The sequence below is a fragment of the Halichoerus grypus genome, chromosome 7 (assembly GCF_964656455.1).
Source record: "Halichoerus grypus chromosome 7, mHalGry1.hap1.1, whole genome shotgun sequence".
NCBI classification, from domain to species: Eukaryota; Metazoa; Chordata; class Mammalia; order Carnivora; family Phocidae; genus Halichoerus; species Halichoerus grypus.
The window spans coordinates 76,786,595-76,806,700 of record NC_135718.1 but is presented as its reverse complement, the minus strand read 5'-3'; the positions used below and the strand labels follow the sequence as shown (position 1 = coordinate 76,806,700).

Sequence of the window (20,106 nt, the reverse complement as noted above, 5' to 3'; positions counted from 1 at the left end):
AGTCTTGCCATTTGCAACCACATGGATGGAGCTAGAGCATATAATGCTAAGTGAGATGAATCAAAGACAAATATTTAATTTCACTCAAACATGGAGTTTAGGAGACAAAACGAAAGAACAAACAAACAAAAAAAAGACAAACAAAAAACCCCCCAGACTCTTAAATACAGAAAACAAGTGGTTGCCAGAGGGCAGGTGGATGGGGAGCTGAGTGTGACAGATAAAGGGGATTAAGAGTACGCTTGCCACAAAAACAGACACATAGATCAATGGAACAGAATAGAGAGCCCAGAAATGGACCCTCAACTCTATGGTCAACTAATCTTTGACAAAGCAGGAAAGAATGTCCAATGGAAAAAAGACAGTCTCTTCAACAAATGGTGTTGGGAAAATTGGACAGCCACATGCAGAAGAATGAAACTGGACCATTTCCTTACACCACACACAAAACTAGACTCCAAATGGTTGAAAGACCTAAATGTGAGACAGGAGTCCATCAAAATCCTAAAGGAGAACACAGGCAGCAACCTCTTTGACCTCAGCCGCAGCAACTTCTTCCTAGAAACATCGCCAAAGGCAAGGGAAGCAAGGGCAAAAATGAACTATTGGGACTTCATCAAGATAAAAAGCTTTTGCAAAGCAAAGGAAACAGTCAACAAAACCAAAAGACAACCGACAGAATGGGAGAAGATATTTGCAAATGACCTATCAGATAAAGGGCTAGTATCCAAAACCAATAAAGAACTTATCAAACTCAACACCCAAAGAGCAAATGATCCAATCAAGAAATGGGCAGAAGACATGAACAGACATTTTTCCAAAGAAGACATCCAAATGGCCAACAGACACATGAAAAAGTGCTCAACATTGCTCGGCATCAGCGAAACCCAAATCAAAACCTCAATGAGATACCACCTCACACCAGTCAGAATGGCTAAAATTAACAAGTCAGGAAATGACAGATGTTGGCGGGGATGCGGAGAAAGGGGAACCCTCCTACACCGTTGGTGGGAATGCAAGCTGGTGCAGCCACTCTGGAAAACAGTATGGAGGTTCCTCAAAAAGTTGAAAATAGAGCTACCATATGATCCAGCAATTGCACTACTGGGTATTTACCCCAAAGATACAAAAGTAGGGACCCGAAAGGCTACGTGCACCCCGATGTTTATAGCAGCAATGTCCACAATAGCCAAACTGTGGAAAGAGCCAAGATGTCCATCGACAGATGAATGGATAAAGAAGAGGTGGTGTATATATATACAATGGAATATTATGCAGCCATCAAAAGGAATGAGATCTTGCCATTTGCAACGACGTGGATGGAACTGGAGGGTATTATGCTGAGCGAAATAAGTCAAACAGAGAAAGACATGTATCATATGACCTCACTGATATGAGGAATTCTTAATCTCAGGAAACAAACTGAGGGTTGCTGGAGTGGGGGGTGGGGTGGGTGGGATGGGGTGACTGGGTGATAGACACTGGGGAGGGTATGTGCTCTGGTAAGTGCTGTGAATTGTGCAAGACTGTTGAATCTCAGATCTGTACCTCTGAAACAAATAATGCAATATATGTTAAGAAAGAAAAAAAAAAAGAAGAAGATAACAGGAGTGGAAGAATGAAGGGGGGCAAATCGGAGGGGGAGATGAACCATGAGAGACGATGGACTCTGAAAGACAAACTGAGGGTTCTAGAGGGGAAGGGGGTGGGAGGATGGGTTAGCCTGGTGATGGGTATTAAAGAGGGCACGTTTTGCATGGAGCACTGGGTGTTATGCACAAACAATGCATCATGGAACACTACATCTAAAACTAATGATATAATGTATGGTGATTAACATAACAATAAAAAATTTTTAAAAAAGAGTACGCTTGCGATGATGAGCACTAAGAAATTTATACAATTGTTGAATCATTATATTGTACACCTGAAACGAATGTAACATTGTACGTTAGTTATACTTCAATTTAAAAAATGCATGAGATTCAAAAAAAAAAAAAAGAAGAAGAAAAGAAAAAGTGTTCTGAAAGAAAGAGACCATCACTGGGCGGCCATGATTCTGTTTCTAAAAGTCTAACTCCATTCGGTGCCTCGATTTGGATTCACGAATTGGTACAATTAGTTTGATATTCATTTTCCTGGCTACAGGCCCTCCAATTCTCCCGTTCTAGGGAAAAAAATGGACTAGAAAAAGTGGAACAAAATGCTTTCTTAGTACTGCCTTCCTCTGTACTGAGAATTTTTGTTGTTGTTTAATGAGAAAAATGTGAAATTTCACCTTAATTCTCAAGAATGGAAGAAGTGATTTTCCAACTAAATACAGATCATCAGTATATACTTCTCAAGAGGAATTGAGGCAAGATACAAATGTAGTGATCCGAAGAGGCACCTGCACCCCAATGTTTATAGCAGCAATGTCCACAATTACCAAACTACGGAAAGAGCCCAGATGTCCATCGACAGATGAATGGATAAAGAAAATGTGGTATATACATACAATGGAATACTACTCAGCCATCAAAAGAAAAAATGAAATCTTGCCATTTGCAATGACGTGGGTGGAACTAGAGGGCATTATGCTAAGTGAAATAAGTCAATCAGAGAGACACAACTATCATATGACTTCACTCAGATGTGGAATTTAAGAAACATGACAGAGGATCATAGAGGAAGAGAGGGAAAAATAAAACAAGATGAAATCAGAGAGGGAGACAAACCATAAGAAATTCTCAATCATAGGAAACAAACTGAGCGTTGCTGGAGGGGAGGGAGGTGGGGGGATGGGGGAATGAACTTTAAGGAGGCACGTGATGTGACGAGCACTGGGTATTATATAAGATTGATGAATCCCTGACCTCTGCCTCTGAAACCAATAATACATTATATGTTAATTAATTGAATTTAAATTTTTTTAAAAAATGGAAAAAATAAAATAAAATAATTAAATTAAATTAAAAATTAAAAAGTTAAAAGAACTGGGGCTATTTATAGAAGCAAATATACACATCTGGAGACACCTTTCGTCACCCATACAAAGGTGTGGACCAACCTTTACCTTTTCCCATTTGGAAAGAAGAACACACGGAAAATAATTCCAACAATACCAAGCTGGTTTTTTTATATGGATGTTTCTGATTCCCATTTGTGTGTGAAACCTCTGGAGGTGAATTTTGTGAATGATCCAAGGGGAAAGAACCAGGTTGACAGAAAACTGCCGTTCAGCTTGAGAGTCTACTATCCTCAACCTCTTGCGTGATTCAAGTATTTTATCTCCATCAGGCTTGGTGATGCCTCAAACATGACATGCGCCTGGGAGAAAAATGGCCGACCATAAATTTGGGGGATCCTAAAGACCTAAGCTTCCTGTCTACCCATCTCTGAGAACAATTATTAATTTAAAACAGAGAAGTCCTCTGGGGCTTCTGTGCCTGCAGAGACTTTGGAGGGGTTTTGTTACCCAGCCTGGTAGCTTGGATATGGGGAGAGTATCTCCTCTGCTCCCTAGACTGGACCACCACCATTCTAACCCATCCACACAAGGGGCTGGGGACACCAGCGCCCTTTAGTAGGGGTGGCGGAGGTGAGGGGTGTATGTATGGAGGATGGACATCAGTTGAGGCAGAATCCGTTCCCAAGTGACGTAAAGGCAGGTTGAATTTCTTCCACCACATTTCTGGTACCCTCAAAGCCAAGGCCCTGCCCTGGGTCGCTGACCCTCTTGTCTGGGAAGACGCACCATTTAGTGGGGGTCCTCCCACCCCAGCTCCCCTTGTGGGGCCACGGCGGCCTGCCACTCCAGCCTCTGCAGCCTCTCATGATCATCTTTTTGTGAGGGACAAGATGGCTTCCTCCACAGGTACAACCTGCCTCAAAAGCGAATCCCTTTAACAGCAGGAAGAGATGGGTTGTTTCTACCTCAGAGTACTTTCTCACTTGTCTTTTAAAAAAAAAAGACTACTGTGCCCTATGTCCCCACCAAACATGGGTACACAGCTGTTCGTCCCGTCTCTCTGGACAAATTCAAATGTATTTGGGAAAAAATTAAAAGACATAAGCTCCAACTTATCTGAGAAAGTCTGTGACCAAAAGTGGGGTGTCCATCTCACATCTCTAAGACCTGTTTTTGGGGTACTCTAACTCGAGGAACTGAGTCACACCCACATGAGTTTCAGATCTTGGCCTGGATTGCCATCTCCAAACCTGACTTCCCTCTTTGGTCTTGTTCTCTGACATTGCTTCATCTTTCTTCTCTTCTTCCTCTTGAATTATTTTTATCCACAGTGAAATTCGTGGGAACATGGAGGGTGAAATACTCATTTGATCCTTTCAAGCCCCATTTCGGTCTGATGTCCCAAATTGCACACCAGAGCACTTTGTGGACATCTTGAGAATCATATAAAAGTCTTTCCCTTTCCTGTAATGTGCAGCAGCCCCCCGACATACAAGTCTCAGTAACCAACACATCATCAACAACCTCTGAGGTGCTACCAGGTTTTCTCTAAAAAGGCAGTCATTTACGCCTTTATGATGATTTATAATTCTGAAAGACCCGACTCTACAACGTGTGGGGTAATTGACTGCCTTTGTTTTTCCATCTTTAAGGCCAGATACCCTAGAGCAGGTGCTATTTGGACCTTGCTCACCACAAATGACCCCTGTGGATGTGTCCACCTGACTGAGTTCCCAGTGATGAACTGCTGTCCTCGGAAGTGTGGCAACCAAGTGCCTCCATGTAAGTATCAGTTGTGGTTCCAAAAGATAACCCAGGTTCCCATGTGAGACCTCCCTAGCTTTGGGTGATCTTTTTAAAAACTTGACTCCAACCCCCAATGTCTTATTCCATGTTGACCCAGAGCCCTCCTAACGATGTCTATAAATTTTTAATCTAACTTCCTCATGGCCCTTTGACTCTGTGTTGACAAGAGGTCTAGGCACTTTGGATCCGGACCCAAATTTGTCATTTTGCCATTTTCTACCAGAAATCTAATCTCACCAAGCGTATTATGTTTTTTTTGTTTTTTTGTTTTTTTTATTTCACCAGTGTTCGTGAGGGTCACATTTCTTTTGGGGACCCTTCTGCTATGTGTAGTCCTGGGATGTTTCTAGTCTCCCACTCCAGAGGTTTCTTTCCTGGGAAGAAGTGCCTAGCCTGTCTGTTTTCTCCAGGTCCCACAGGAATAAAAGTGGATAAAAGTGACTCTTCCAAATCCCCTGAGGGTGACTCTCACTTCCTCCCGTATCCAGTTCCTCCTCACACCACAGATCCTCCTGTTTCCCTTTCTCTAAATTCTTAGACGATTTCTCCCAAATCCAAGTGAGCATATGCATCTGCACACTTCCCTGATCTGAGGGGAAGGAACAGGAAAGAGACAAAACCCATTAGTGGGTAAGTTTGAGGAGGGTGTGGTAATATCTTGGGACATTTGTAAGTTAATACTTTTTGTGCTTTCACAACTAAATGGTTACCAAATGCTGAGCAAAGAAAGGATCAACTGAAAGAATAGCATTGGTGCTGGGACCACAATGTGGGCTCATATCAGCTCCGTAACTTCCAGGGTATTAGATATGGGAAATTACTTCACTTTCCTAAGTTCTTGCCTTCTTGGGTAAAATGGGGTGATAAGACTCACTTTCGCTTACTTTATGGAGAGGATGAGCAAAATATTTAGCATTTATGGGTAGCACACAATGATCACTTAATATATAACCATCATTATCTCTGGAAAAAATTTAACTTTTAGCTGGAAACTCTCATTTCATGTTCTTGGCTCATGTCCACATGACTCATATAAACACTGCCTCCCTCAAGGTTACTAACAGTTCAAGGGAGGCTGCCCTCCTATTCTGCTTCATTCCATGGAACACAAAGACACCTTGGGAATTTGGCACGCTGACTTCCCTGGCAATGGGCCTTGGAGCTCATGGCCACCTCCATGGCAGGCTCTTTTTGTCCAAAGACTTTGCTCTGTGTGGAACTTCCTTCTGTTCTCCAAAGACATAACTTTCTTCCCAGAGCTTCTGGTCTCTTCCTTATCTCAATATCAGGACACTGGGTTCTGTTATCTTGGCCCGGTGTTCTTATCTTTTTTTTTTTTTTTAAGATTTTATTTATTTTTGACAGAGAGAGGGCACAAGCAGGGGTAGAGGCAGAGGGAGAAGCAGACTCCCCGCCAAGCAGGGAGCCCGATGTGGGGCTCAATCCCAGGACCCTGAGATCATGACCCGAGGCGAAGGCAGATGCTTAACCATCTGAGCCACCCAGGTGCCCCAACGGTGTTCTTGTCTTGATTGTAACAACAGTGGCCACTGTGTGATGAGAAATCTCTCCGGGCTCTGCTCTAAGTCAGCCTCCCTCCCCCACCGCCCCACCAATACCTCAAATGATGCCGCTGGATTTACTCCTTAGAATTACTTTCCACCTGTCTCCACCTGACCTCAGAGGGTCAACTCAAGAAGTTTTACCTTATTTCTTTGACTCAGTTTGATGGGAAACTCAGAACAAGTGAGGTTATGGCTTGAGGACACAGGCCATCTCATTTAATCCCATAAAGCCAGTGTACTGCCTGGGGCATGGTGGGGGTTCGGGAAAAACGCAGAGAAATAAAAATCCATGAAATGAGAACGTTTGCTAAGGGAATGCTAAAACGGCAGGAGAAAATGTTTGGAAAGAAGAGACCAGGAATTCACCTTCTCTACCTCTTTGTTAAAGCTGGTCTTTTAGGTTCAAACTCACTTGCCAGTTGCCTCCATTCACTTTCTGGTAATATTTTTTTTTTTATTATGTTATGTTAATCACCATACATTGCATTGTTAGTTTGTGATGTAGTGTTCCATGATTCATTGTTTGTGCATAACACCCAGTGCTCCATGCAGAACGTGCCCTCTTTAATACCCATCACCAGGCTAACCCATCCCTCCACCCCCCTCCCCTCTAGAACCCTCAGTTTGTTTCTCAGAGTCCATTGTCTCTCCTGGTTCATCTCCCCCTCCGAGTTCCCCCCCTTCATTTTTCCCTTCCTGCTATCTTCTTTTTTTTTTTTAACATATAATGTATTATTTGTTTCAGAGGTACAAGTCTGTGATTCAACAGTCTTACACAATTCACAGCGCTCACCATAGCACATACCCTCCCCAATGTCTATCACCCAGCCACCCCATCCCTCCCACCCCCACCACTCCAGCAACCCTCAGTTTGTTTCCTGAGATTAAGGATTATTTTCACGAGCAAACTGCCCTGTTTCCTAGGCACCCTTCCTCCACTCTCTCCAGGAACTGGGTCTGGAAACATTTGCGTGAGCAGAAGGTAAATTCTAAGTGTCTTGGGAGCCAGAAGGAAAGAGCTCAGTCTTCAGGGCATTAGAAAGCAAAAAGCAAGGAGTCAGAAGTGTGGGTGGCAGAGTGACTGCGTACCTCTGCGGGGGGGATGTCCTTGAACCTTTGCAAAAAGTAAGTAGGGTCAATTTCCAGATCCTTGCGTGTTTGCACCAACTTTTAATTTTTTAAAAATTCAAAAATACAATAAAGTCCCATATGTGTTTTACCAAGATTCAACAAGCGTTAACCTTTTGCCACACTTCCTCTCGTCCTCTCTAATCCCCGCTCTCTACACATACGCAAGCATGTGTGCACGCGGCAGGCAGAGGGAGAGGGAGAAGCAGACTCCCCACTGAGCAGGGAGCCGGACGCGGGACTCGATCCCAGGACCCTGGGATCATGACCTGAGCCGAAGGCAGACGCTTAACAGACTGAGCCAACCAGGCGCCCCTCTAATATTCCATTTTTTGACCAAGAATCGCTTCCCCCAAATTTATCACTTTATTGCTTTCTATTTTAAATTTGGGGTTCAGTCAGAGCTCATACTGCGTATTTATTATGTCTCTTGAATCTAAACAGTTGCTCTAAAACTATTCTTTTCATGACATGGATTTTTGTTGCTGTTTTTAAGAGTCCACGTCAACTTCCTTACAGAATGTCCCACATTCTGAATTTCTCTGGCTGTTCCTCATGATTACATTTGAGCTAAACGTTTCTGACAGCAATATTACATAGTTCAGAAGGCACGTTATGTCAGATGGTCTCACCTTCGGGAATGCTAAGTTTGAAGATTCGGCTAAGGGGGGAGTCCCCAGAACTCTCCATTGTGAAGGTACATTCTAACCTTTGTAATTAATAAATAATCTTTTGGGTCATTCGTTAAGACCATATGAGCATCTGTTTCCCATCAACCTATAGAAATCCCATTTTATGGATCATAGGTCTTCCCAGCAACTGCTGGCTTATAATAAAACTTCATTTCATCACCAGATGGTCACCAGTGTGTCTGCTAAATCACTTTAAGCCTACAGGCCTCAACTTAAATGGGAGATAATATAGTGTGTTATCGTGCAGGGGTTTCATTTAGGGACAAATAGTAACTTTAAGCAAAAGTAGGAGTGATTTTCAGTTACATTCTTTGAGAAGACTGGTGTGCTATTTGAGTTTGTTTGGCCTAGCCCTCGAAGGCCTAGGTGTTCTGGAAAGATCCACAACTACATCCAGTTAGTCCCATAAAAGGGAGCTCTGTGGTCTTTGCTCTGGGTCTAGACTGTTCTATTGCTCTGAAGGCTAAAGAACCTACGGGTAGAATCACTGTCCTTCTCTGGACCAAAGGAGACAGACTCAACACTCCCAGGGCTCGAAATCCTTCCTTTCCCTCCGCAGAATGTCTGATATTTGGCTAAGGGACAATAAAGCTTGTTTTAGTTTAATAATGCCTTGGAAGTCTGTATTTTTTGTGCAATGCTTACTCAGAGGAAATGAATCTGCATTTAGCTTTGATTCTGAAACTAGATGAGACTTTAATTAAGCTAAGTAATTCCACCCTTCGTAAAGAATTAAATGTGCTAAGATCAGACAGTAGCGTGGTGGGCAGTCAGCTCTCAGTGACGGAAACTTACTTCGAAGCTATTGCTATTCTAAGGACACCACATGCGGTGAATGCTGTGTTTCATCTAATCTGGACAGCCTGGCCTGCTTCAGCCAGGGTTTTTTATTATCTCCACAGTCTGGAACATCATCCCAATTTCTACCTGAACTGTAAAATTTTCTCTTGCCTGTTTCACATTTTAAGATGAATTACTGGGGGCGCCTGGGTGGCTCAGTCGGTTGAGTGTCAGACGCTTGGTTTTGGCTCAAGTCATGATCTCAGGGTGGTGGGATCGAGCCCTGGGTCGGGCTCCTCGCTGAGCATAGAGTCTGCTTGAGATTCTCTCCCTCTGCTCCTCCTCTTCCCCCTGCTCGCATGCACGCTCTCTACCTCTCAAAAAAAAAAAAAAAAAAAAAAAAGAATTATTGTTGGCTGAGGTCAGAACTTTACAAAAGAACAGAAAGGCGAAAGCCAAGAGCTTGGAGGCTCTGGACACAGACCAAAAAAGTCAAATGGATTCAGAAGCCTCAAGTGAGACTGGAATTTCCCCTGGAAACAGTAATGAAAGGTAACTGTATTATTTAGGACACAGCTAAGTAACTTTATGAAAGATCCCAATAATATTTCCAAGAAGGTGGACTTTATCTCTTTCACACAGAAAAGTCTGGCTCTACCCCAAATTGTCATCAAAAGACCAGGTTTCTTCCATCTCCTAGACAGACATTACCACCCTGTTCATGGTCAAGGTGCAATTGTAATGGGTTCCTGTCAGTGTAAAGTGGAAAACAGTGTGGAGGAAATAAAGTATAGCCCCTTAATTCCATTCCCAGTCCTTTGGCAGGTATTGAATGACATGGCCACATGCATATGCAAAGGTTAGGAAATTTACTGTTACCAGGCAGGGCTATGTTCAGCTTCAATCCTACAGCTGGAGAAGGGGGGAGACTGATTATCGTGAGCAGCTTTATGCTCTATCACACTAATAGAACTGTGTTTATTGTTCTTCTTCTTTGGGTATGGAAAATCAAAGAGAAGGCTGAGGGAATCTACCCTCATGGGCACTTTTTTATACCTCACCAGCCACCATTTATATAGCCGGCCAGCCCCTCTGCACGGCTCCTGAACTAAACCAAAGCAGCAAGGTAAGGATGGACGTTGACGGTGGGGATAGGATGTGGTGATAATGGTGTTGAAATGCACTTGTGGACCCATCTCAACAATTTACAACATTTAGACTCTAGGATCTGTAGATGTAGCTATTTAAGAGGGACATAGAGTTGACCTCAGTAATTTGGCAGGTGGATCCAAAAATCACTACAGTAGGTCATAGAAGTGTAACCCTTATATCCTAGGCTTGACCTGCTTATTTAAATAAATGAGAATACATTTACATTATCAGCCCAAATTGATATGCTCCCACCCATTGCTGGCATGGTTTGTAGGAAATCCACACCTTTACAGTTGTCCTATCCCCTCAATACTCAGGGGGTCTTAAAAGCTGCTTATATATGTTGAACTGTCATCCAAGGTTAATATTTGCTGCTCTCTTGATAAGCTCAAATGTACCCCTTGGTGCTTGAGGCTGGAGACCTGGAAAGCCAAGACAGCCAATGAAAGGTAGGCTGTGGTAGGGCTGGCCACATGGAACGACCATGGCTATATCTCACGGCTATTGGTGTGGTCAGACTACCTACCTCAACCAGCAGTTCCCAGCTCAGGTGCCAAGATAAAGAGAGATGCGCACAGGTCTGATCAAGCTTCCTGCTGATCCTGACATCATTGTAGAATTCTGCCAATTCCTTTATAGTCAACCATGCCCTCCAGAGGGCTTTTCTGTCCCCACCCCTCCCCACCTCCACCATAGTACTCATTCCAGTGGAATCCCACAGCAACGCAGTATCGATCCCAAAGTGCTTCAGAACTTGGCAAGGGAGCTCTTTCAGTTCACATTTACACACATCCATTTTCTCCAAGACATACTCGTGTTTCTGGGCTGGGTCCAGTCTTGGCTGTAAGCAGTAGACAGAATCTAAAGCCTTTTGGGTCCTTAGGCCTTGACCAGCCCAGACTCCTGATTGTTTCATGACTATTTTGCCTGGAAATTAGAGAGTATAAATGAAAGAGAAGAGGTGAGGGGTGAAAGAGCCACACCAACATCCCACATACTCACGGGTGTGTAGAGAGAAGGATGCTGTGCATCTTCTCCCATTGGCTTAAGCTCAGAAACCAAGGACCAGTTGATCTAAAAGTGTACACAGAACCATCATCTGTGGGCTTGCCAATCGTTCTTCCTTACTGTGGAAGTTAGCATTTGTCAGATTTTAACCTCCACCTAGAAATATGTAACATTAGTGCAGAATCATTTAGCATAGTTGCTCGTTCACAGCTATGAGAACTTGTGTGCAGAGAGAGGAAATGACTTGCTGATGTTGACATGACTTGTAAATATCAAAACAGGTGTCCTCCCGGGCCAAGTCTGGAGTCCTTTCTGCCACAACATTCTCTCTTCTCACGAGACTTAATTGGACATTTTGTTTTGACCTTTCGCTAACTAAGGGGCCTGTTTGTGTCTACAACAAACCATTCCATTTATGGAGAGTCTATGAGTCAGTAACATAAGAGCTGTGGAAAATAAGGAAAATATGAGAGAGAATTCTGTAACAAGTGTTTTAGGTAAATGACTCAAAGGAGCAAGGGCACAGTGTGGTTAATAAATTCATTCTAAATACCTCCTTAAATAAGCACTCTGACCCCAATGTTTTGAGATGCTTTCCTCATGCGCTAGGCTGTGTGACTCAAGGCACCCATTTGCAAGACCACTTCCATTTTGTGAGGATCGAGTAAATGTGATCCAAGGATTTAATCCTATCCAAACTGTCGTACCAGAGTGAAGAAAACCTATAAACATTCTCAAAGACTAAGTTTACTACTTACAAACACTTGTAAAAAAGCAATGAATGAATATATTTCGGGAAGAAGGATTCAAACTCAGAAAGATGGTGTATATTTTGTTATTTCCTGTTTATGATTAAATGTTTCAAAGTCAAAAATAAGAAATAAAAAATTACAGTCTTATTGAAACTGAAAGCAAAGCTAAACAAAAGGCAGTCAGAAGGTACAGTTGTAAAATAAATAAGTCTCAGGGATGGAACATACAGCATGGTGACTATAGTTAATTATGAGGTATTGTATATTTGAAAATTAGTAGGAGAGGGGCTTGTGGGTGGCTGGGCCGGTTAAGTGTCTGCCTTCGGCTCAGGTCATGATCCCAGGGTCCTGGGATCGAGTCCCACATCGGGCTCCCTGCTCAGTGGGGAGTCTGTTTCTCATTCTGCCCCCCCTCCTGTTCGTGCTCGCTCTCTCTCTCTCAAATAAATAAATAAAATCTTAAAAAAAAAAAGAAAGTATGAGAGTGGATTTTAAAAGTTCTCATCACAAGAGAAAAACACTGTATCTATGTGCAGTGATGGATGTTAACTAGATCTGCTCCAGTGATCATTTCACAATGTATGCAAGCATCAGGTCATTATGCTGTACACCTGAAACTAAGGTAAGGTTATGTGTCAATTATGTCTCAAGGTTTAAAAACCTAAACTGAACTCTACTTGAACTGTTCAAGTATCTCTGCAGTCTGGGGCAACAAGAAGTTGATTCTAATATAAGGTCTGGAAGTCTTCCATGGTAGTTGGAATCAGGAAGGAGAGTAAATTAAATTTGTAAGAGTAGGGTGTGATAGAAAGTCTGATCTTAATAATTATGGTATTCCCTTCTCTGGGACCCATTTTCTTATTCTCTCTCTCTCTCTTTTTTAAGATTTTATTTTTAAGTAATCTCTGTACCCAACATGGGGCTCAAACTCACAACGCCAAGATCAACAGTCACACACTCTACTGACTGAGCCAGTTAAGTTTCCCTCCTATTCTTTAAAATAGAGCTTAAAACATGTATTCACAGAACTGTTGAGAAGATGCTTATCAAGCAATTAATATAGTAACACTTTTGTTCAATTTTGCTAACATATCTAATGAAGAAGAATGCCAAGTGGAAGGATTCACCCAAATCTTATTCTAACCTTAATCTCTTGCACCTTAATCTCTAACGACTCCTTCTTCACTGCCAATGTTCACTTCAGTTCAAGAATCATTTTTTCTTCTTTATTTTTTTAAGATTCATTTATTTGAGAGAGAGTGAGGGGGGAGGGGCAGAGAGAGGGAGAGAGAGGATCTCAAGCAGACTCCACACTGAGTGCAAAGCCCGATGCAGGGCTCAATCTCACGACCCTGACATCATGACCTCAGCCAAAATCAAGAGTCAAATGCTTCACCGACTGAGTCACCCAGGCGTCCCAGTTCAAGGATCATTTTGGAGGCCTTCACCAATAGGATTCAAAGATCAATACCACAGCTTTTCTGTCATTGAGGACCTTAGAGTCCTTTCCCAGGAAGATTTCCCTGTCGTCATGGAGCATTTTGTGTATATGTCTAGGATAAAAATCTTTGTTTGTATCTTATGAAAACAATTATCACACTAAACTTGGGGGGAGAGTGACCCTCACACTCCCAGATTGCAGCTTTCATGGAGCAGTATCTATGTCTCGTTCAACTTTGTATCTTCAACTTTGTGTAGTGCCTGCCATAAAATCGTGCCCAATACTGGTTTTTGTTGGTGCCTCTTTGTTTTTCTGAATTGAAAATCATTCATAAAATATCAATGGCAAAGCCACTGAATGGAAGTCACTGTGGTTTTCCCAAAAGAAAAGGCTTGTTTTATTTCCAACACATACAGGCACATTCACACATTGGTTCATGTAGGGCTAGTTACCGTCATTAATTTATCCCATGCAATGCCTCGCATTTGGTACATTGATATGGTGGGTTGTTTATCAGATTAGGACAGTGCACTCCTATTTCCCTTTTGCCTTTCCACACCTAACTGCTTGGAACAATTAGCAGCCTCATGACTACCCTTCCTTTCCTAAGAAAGAGTCATGCTTTGTTTCTGTTGGTTCCTTTTCCTGCCATGAGCTCATCTCTAGTATAGTAGGTCATCTGCTGGTCCTGACAAAGTGTGTCAAGTTTTTAAACCACCCAAGATATAAAACTTTGAAACTGTTAAGAAACAATATTTCTAGGGGCACCTGGGTGGCTTAGTCGTTAAGCGTCTGCCTTCAGCTCAGGTCATGATCCCAGGGTCCTGGGATCGAGCCCCGCATCGGGCCCCCTGCTCAGCGGGAAGCCTGCTTCTCCCTCTCACACTCCCCCTGCTTGTGTTCCCTCTCTCGCTTTGTCTCTCTCTGTCAAATAAATAAATAAAATCTTTACAAAAATTTTTCTAAATGTAAGTGAATTAATATCATACATATGAAAAGGAAACTGAAATTCAAAAGGGAAACTGGCTATAAGTCATGTGCCTTTGTCCTAAGAGGGAATTCTCTTTCATGTATTACATACAGTTCTAGAAAGTGAAAGAAATCTCTTGATGTCAGTGCCAATGTATTCCAATTTAGATTTAATTTTTTAATTTAAAATAAGAATTCTCAAGCAGGAAATAAGTGGAGGATACTAAAAGGATGCAGCCTTTAGTGAAGGAGAGCACTTTTGTCTAAAAAATGTCATTTCCATGGCATAGAATATTTACATTCCCAAAGAGGATGGCTTTTATGAAAACCTGCGGGAAATGAAAATGAAAATTCAAATGAAGGAATCTAAGCATCTGCCTGGTGCAGAGGCTGGAACATGACAAACGTTCGATAAACTTTCATTCTTAACCCTCTGCCCTACCTAAAATGGACCAAGATAATGGCAAATAATTTTGCGTTTGCACACAATGCTCTTTACATAAACTGTCTCATTAAATCCTCACCAAAACTCCATGAAGCCAGTACCGGTTATTTCTGCTTTAGAGATGCGAGAATTGAAGCATGCCGAGATTTGCATCTACCCGCGATCACACAGCTAGTAAGCAGTAGAGCAGAATTTTGAACCTGAATCTGTCTTGCTCCAGAATGTGTGCTCTTAAGGCAGGGTCTACCATTCCCCAAGCTACCTCTAGCTTGCAGTAGCTATGTAAAAGCTAGCTTCATGGGCGAGGAAGAGCATACATTGGGTCTGTCTATGCCAAGACGTTGGTATGAACATTAGAAAACTCACCCAGGAAGGCCTATTGGAAGACATTCAGCTACGCATCAGACACTCAGGCTTTGGTTAGACTGCTCAGCATTAGGGAGATGTTGTCTCCATTTCCAAATTGGAGTATAAAACTTTGGTTCTTGGATCTCCAACGGACTCTGACAGAAGTCCTACGTGACGAAGCAAAATAGACATTTCAAGGGATGAAGCACCCTATGCAACATACATTCTTATCTTCACAAGATGAAAGGATAAGGATAAATGAAACACTCCTCAAATTCAGCCCTGCTTGTCATCTGGAAGCAGTATGATAGGATGCAGCTCCCTAAGGTGCAGCTGGGCAACAGCACGCAGAACTAGATATTATGTATTCAGCAAATATCTTCTCATCACTACCCTAGATCAAAGCTCTGTGTTTGGGCAGACACAGGATACAAAAGTAAGCTAAATAGGTCTGGGCACTGCACCAGGAGTTTGCAATCTTGAGTTTATAATAAAATGAGTTCCTTCGATGGCAGGAATCCAGGACAGTATGTTAGATTCATCGATATATGGCAAAGTATCACAAAAGTGGTACAAGGAGCAATGGGAGTTCAAAGAAGGGAGAGACATCACCCATAATTGGGGTGATTCAAGAAGAACCAAGGTGCACTTGAGCTGAGCATTGAAGAAATGGATGATATTTGGAGAGGAGCTGATAGAATAAAAATCCAGCTATTAAGGGATGATGCAAACAGGCATTCTGGGAAATAAGCACCAGGGCTTAACTGAACCCTAATGCGTCCATATTAAAATTTCATAGGGGCACCTGGGTGGCTCAGTCAGTGAAGTGTCTGACTCTTGGTTTCGGCTCAGGTCATGATCTCAGGGTGGTGAGATTGAGCCTTGCATTGGGCTCTGCTCAGTGAGGAGTCTGCTCAAGGTTCTCTCTCTCTCCCTCCCCCGCTACCCCTCCCCCTGCTCTCACACATGCACTCTCTCTCTCTCTCCCAAATAAATAAAATTTCAATAAATAAGTCTTTTTAAAAAAATGATTTCATTACTTTTTTCACTAAATGCATTTCATCAAGTTTTTAGAAATCTAACACTAGATCTGTGCAGACTCCATCTGAATATTTATGAAAGGTATTCTTAACTCTTCCTCCTCTGTGTCAGGAAGTGTGCCAGGGCCCTAGGGATAGGGAGGCAAAAGCCCGTCTCCTGACCTCCAGGACATTGGTTTGCTTAATGGGGAAGACAGATAAGTAAACATATTGCTAACCCCACCCAGAGTAGCATAATAGCATAATTTGAAAGTTTCTGGACTTGGGAATTAAAGTCATGTCAAGACCTAAAGGAAATAATTTTAATGACCCCCAAAGAATAGAGAACAATGGGGGTAAAAGGGCAAAGGAACTCAAATATCTGGAGTCAGAGGAAAAGGAAAATGAGTCAGAAAAAAGTATTAAGAATCTGGGATGAATTATGGTTTGACAAGAGTACCACTCAGGAATAAGAGAGAATTCCTGGGATCCAAACAAAGGCTATATCCAAAGAAAAGATTAGTATCCAGAAAGCTGGAAACAGCCACATCAAACGCAATAATTAGCAAGACTGTGGATTCTAGGTGCTGGCATGCATTGCCTTATAATGTGATTTGGGGGATGGAAAATTAAGCCTAAAACTATGGTCTCAATATGACAGTGATCATATGTTTGGATCGATATTTCTGATGAAATGGATGCATGTGTGATATGATTTGCATCCTAGAAAAAATTTTTCTGGCTACAGACAAGAAATTATGCAGATTGAGAACAGAGAGACAAGCTGGGAAACTTAGGATAAGCCAGGGAAGGATGGAACTGACAGCAGAAGCTGTGGGTAAGATTGAAATCACTCAGGCAGAAAACGCAGATGGATTTAAAAAAAAAAGCAAATCTAGCAGAAAGCTCTGAGAAAGTAAAACTTCAGAAAGGGGCAGTTAACAGTAGAAGACCTTTTTTTAAAAAAAGATTTTATTTATTTATTTGACAGAGAGAGACACAGCGAGAGAGGCAACACAAGCAGGGGGAGTGGGAGAGGGAGAATCAGGCTTCCCGCTGAGCAGGGAGCCCGACGCGGGGCTTGATCCCAGGACCCTGGGATCATGACCTGAGCTGAAGGCAGACGCCCAACGACTGAGCCACCCAGGTGCCCCTAGAAGACTTTTCTAAAAACATTTTTTATCACAGAAAATGTTTTAATCATAAAAAAGTTCAGAGATTCTCCCAAGTAGAGAGCATAGTAAAATGAACTTTTATGTACCCATCAGCAAGATCCAAAATGTATTAACTTCCTGATGCTTTATTCTATCTAATCTTCCAATTTTTTTCTTTTGCTCGAATATTTAAAATCAAACCTGCTGAAAACTGTAAGATATTGATGAAAGAAAGTGAAGAAGATAGAAATAAATGAAAAGATATTCCATGCTCATAGATTAGAAGAATTGATATTATTAAAATGCCCATACTACCTAAAGCAATCTACAGATTCAGTGCAAATCTTATCAAAATTCCAATGGCATTTTTCATAGAAACGCAACAATCCTAAAATTTCTAGGGAACCACAAAAGACCCTGATTAGCCAAAGGGATCTTAAGAAAGAAGAACAAAGGGGTGCCCATGTGGCTCAGTAGGTTAAGCATCTATCTTCGGCTCAGGTCATGATCTCAGGGTCCTGGAAGAGCCTGCTTCTCCCTCTCCCTCTGCTCCTCCCCCCCACCCCCCACCCACGCTTGTGTGCTCTTTCTCTCTCTCTCTCTCTCTCAAATAAATAAATAAAATCTTTAAAAAAGAAGAAGAACAAAGCTGGAGGCATCATGCTTCCTGATTTCAAATTATCTTACAAAGCTGTAGCAATCAAAACAGTATGGTGTTGGCATAAAAACAGACACATAGATCAATGAAACAGAATAGAGAGCCAAGAAAAGAATCTCGGGCATATATGATCAATTAATTTATGACAAAGGAGCCAAGAATATACAATGGGGAGAGGACAGTCTCTTCAATAAATGGTGTTTGGGAAACTAGACAGCCACATGCAGAAGAATGAAACTAGATCCCTATTTGATACCAAAAGCAAAGGCAACAAAAGCAAAAATAAACACATGGGACTGCATCCAACTAAAAAGCTTCCACAGCAAAGAAAACCATCAACAAAATGAAAAAGGCAACCAAATGGGGAAAATATTTGCAAATGATGTTTCTGATAAGAGGTTAATATCCAAAATATATAAAGAACTCATACCACTCAACACCAAAAAAAAAAAAAAAAATCTGATTTAAAAATGGGCAGTGGCTCTGAATAGACATTTTTCCAAAGAAGACATACAGGTGGCCAATAGGGAAGTGAAAGGTGCTCGACATTACTAATCATCAAGGAAATATAAATCAAAACCATAGTGAGATATCACCTTACACCTGTTAGAATGGCTATTATCAAAATGACAAGAAACAACAAGTGTTGGCGGATGTGGAGAAAAGGGAATGCTCATGCACCGTTGGTGGGAATGCAAACTGGTGTAGCCACTGTGGAAAACAGTATAGAGATTCCTCAAAAAATTAAAAATAGAGCTACTATATGATCTGGTAATTCCACTTTTAGGTATTTATCCAAAGGAAACAAAAACAATAACTCTGAAAGATATATACACCCCCACATTCACTACAGCATTATTTACAATAGCCAAGACATGGAAGCAACCTAAGTGTCCACTGAAAGATAGATATGTATGCATAGATACATATATACACACACAATGGAATATTATTCAGCTGAAAAAGGAAAGAAATCTTGCCATTTGTGACAATGTGGATGGACGTTGAGAGCATTATGCTAAGTGAAAACATCAGACAGAGAAAGGCAAATACCATATGATTTTACTTACATGTGGGATCTGAAAAGCAAGCAAGCAAACAAACAAAATGAACCCCTAGATATAAGAACAGATTGGTGGTTGCCAGAGGTGGGGAGTGGGGGTGGGTAAAATGGGTGAAGGTGGTCAAAAGGTTCAAAATTGCAATTATAAAATATATAAATCCTGAGGCTGTAATGTACAACATTGTAACTGTAGTTAATACAGCATTCTATATTTGAAAGTTGCTAAGAGAGTAAATCTTAAAAGCTCCTCAACACAAGAAAAGAAGTGTGTAACTACTTGTGGTGATGGATGTTAACTAGACTCATCGTGGTGATCATTTTGCAATATATATAAACATCTCATCATTATGTCATACACCTGAAACTAATGGAATGTTATAGGTCAATTATATCTCAATTTAAAAAACAACATAAAAAAAGACTATCCACAGTGAGTGGTCCTGTTTGGCGGGTAACTTTCTTCCAAGTAGTAAAGATTGAGGGACCCAGACTCTCCATTTTGTGTCCCCACCATCTCCTATTCATGGTCTCCAAAGTTTGGAGGTTTTGATGGACCTATCAGCAATACATATTTTCACATTCCATGGGCTAAAACTCAGTCACATGGACATGCCCAACTGTTAAGTACGGTGAAAACTATCATTAGGATGTATATTTAGGAAGAAGAGAACACAGATTTGGGAAGAACTGAGCCAGACATTGCCATGGCCCTGCTGAACCTCTGCTCCCTCTCAGCATCCCCAGGCCCAGATGGAGTTGCCTGCTTTCTACCCTCAATCGGCCTCAACTAGGATCCGGATGACTCAGCCTAGAGAGTGATCATAAATGAAATAAGCTTATTTCACTCCCTACAGATAGTGATTGGTTCAGATACTGACACATGACCCACGCTCGTCAGTGAGACTCAATCTTAGAATATCACTGGAACTTTTGATAAAGAGAAGCTCTCGTTCCACAAGGGTTCCTGAACTGTGAAGATAGAACCAGGGCAAGCATTTTTCCGTGAGCCACCATTTTGTCAGCATGATGAGAGAGCCCACTTGAGAATGAAGCCAACAAATAAGAAAGCAGAGTTGAGAGGGAGAGATACCTTTCAGTGACATCCTTTGAGTATCCCTATTTGGGCATGTCTGATCTGTCCTACCCTTGATTTTTTTCCCACTAAGATACCCAGTA

General features: G+C 41.8%; 1 long non-coding RNA gene across 3 annotated transcripts in view; it reads right to left on the bottom strand.

The window, feature by feature from the left end:
* LOC118527507 (uncharacterized) overlaps nt 1-11,297 on the bottom strand; it is a 95,799-nt gene extending 84,502 nt beyond the window's left edge. For 2 of the 3 annotated variants that reach the window (XR_013449775.1, XR_004913140.2), the window contains exon 1: nt 11,076-11,295. This is a non-coding gene — a long non-coding RNA (uncharacterized LOC118527507). Of the gene's footprint in view, nt 1-11,075 lie in introns of all 3 variants that reach the window. The other variant, XR_004913141.2, reaches the window with a different exon arrangement.
* Between the last annotated feature and the right edge of the window lie 8,809 nt (nt 11,298-20,106).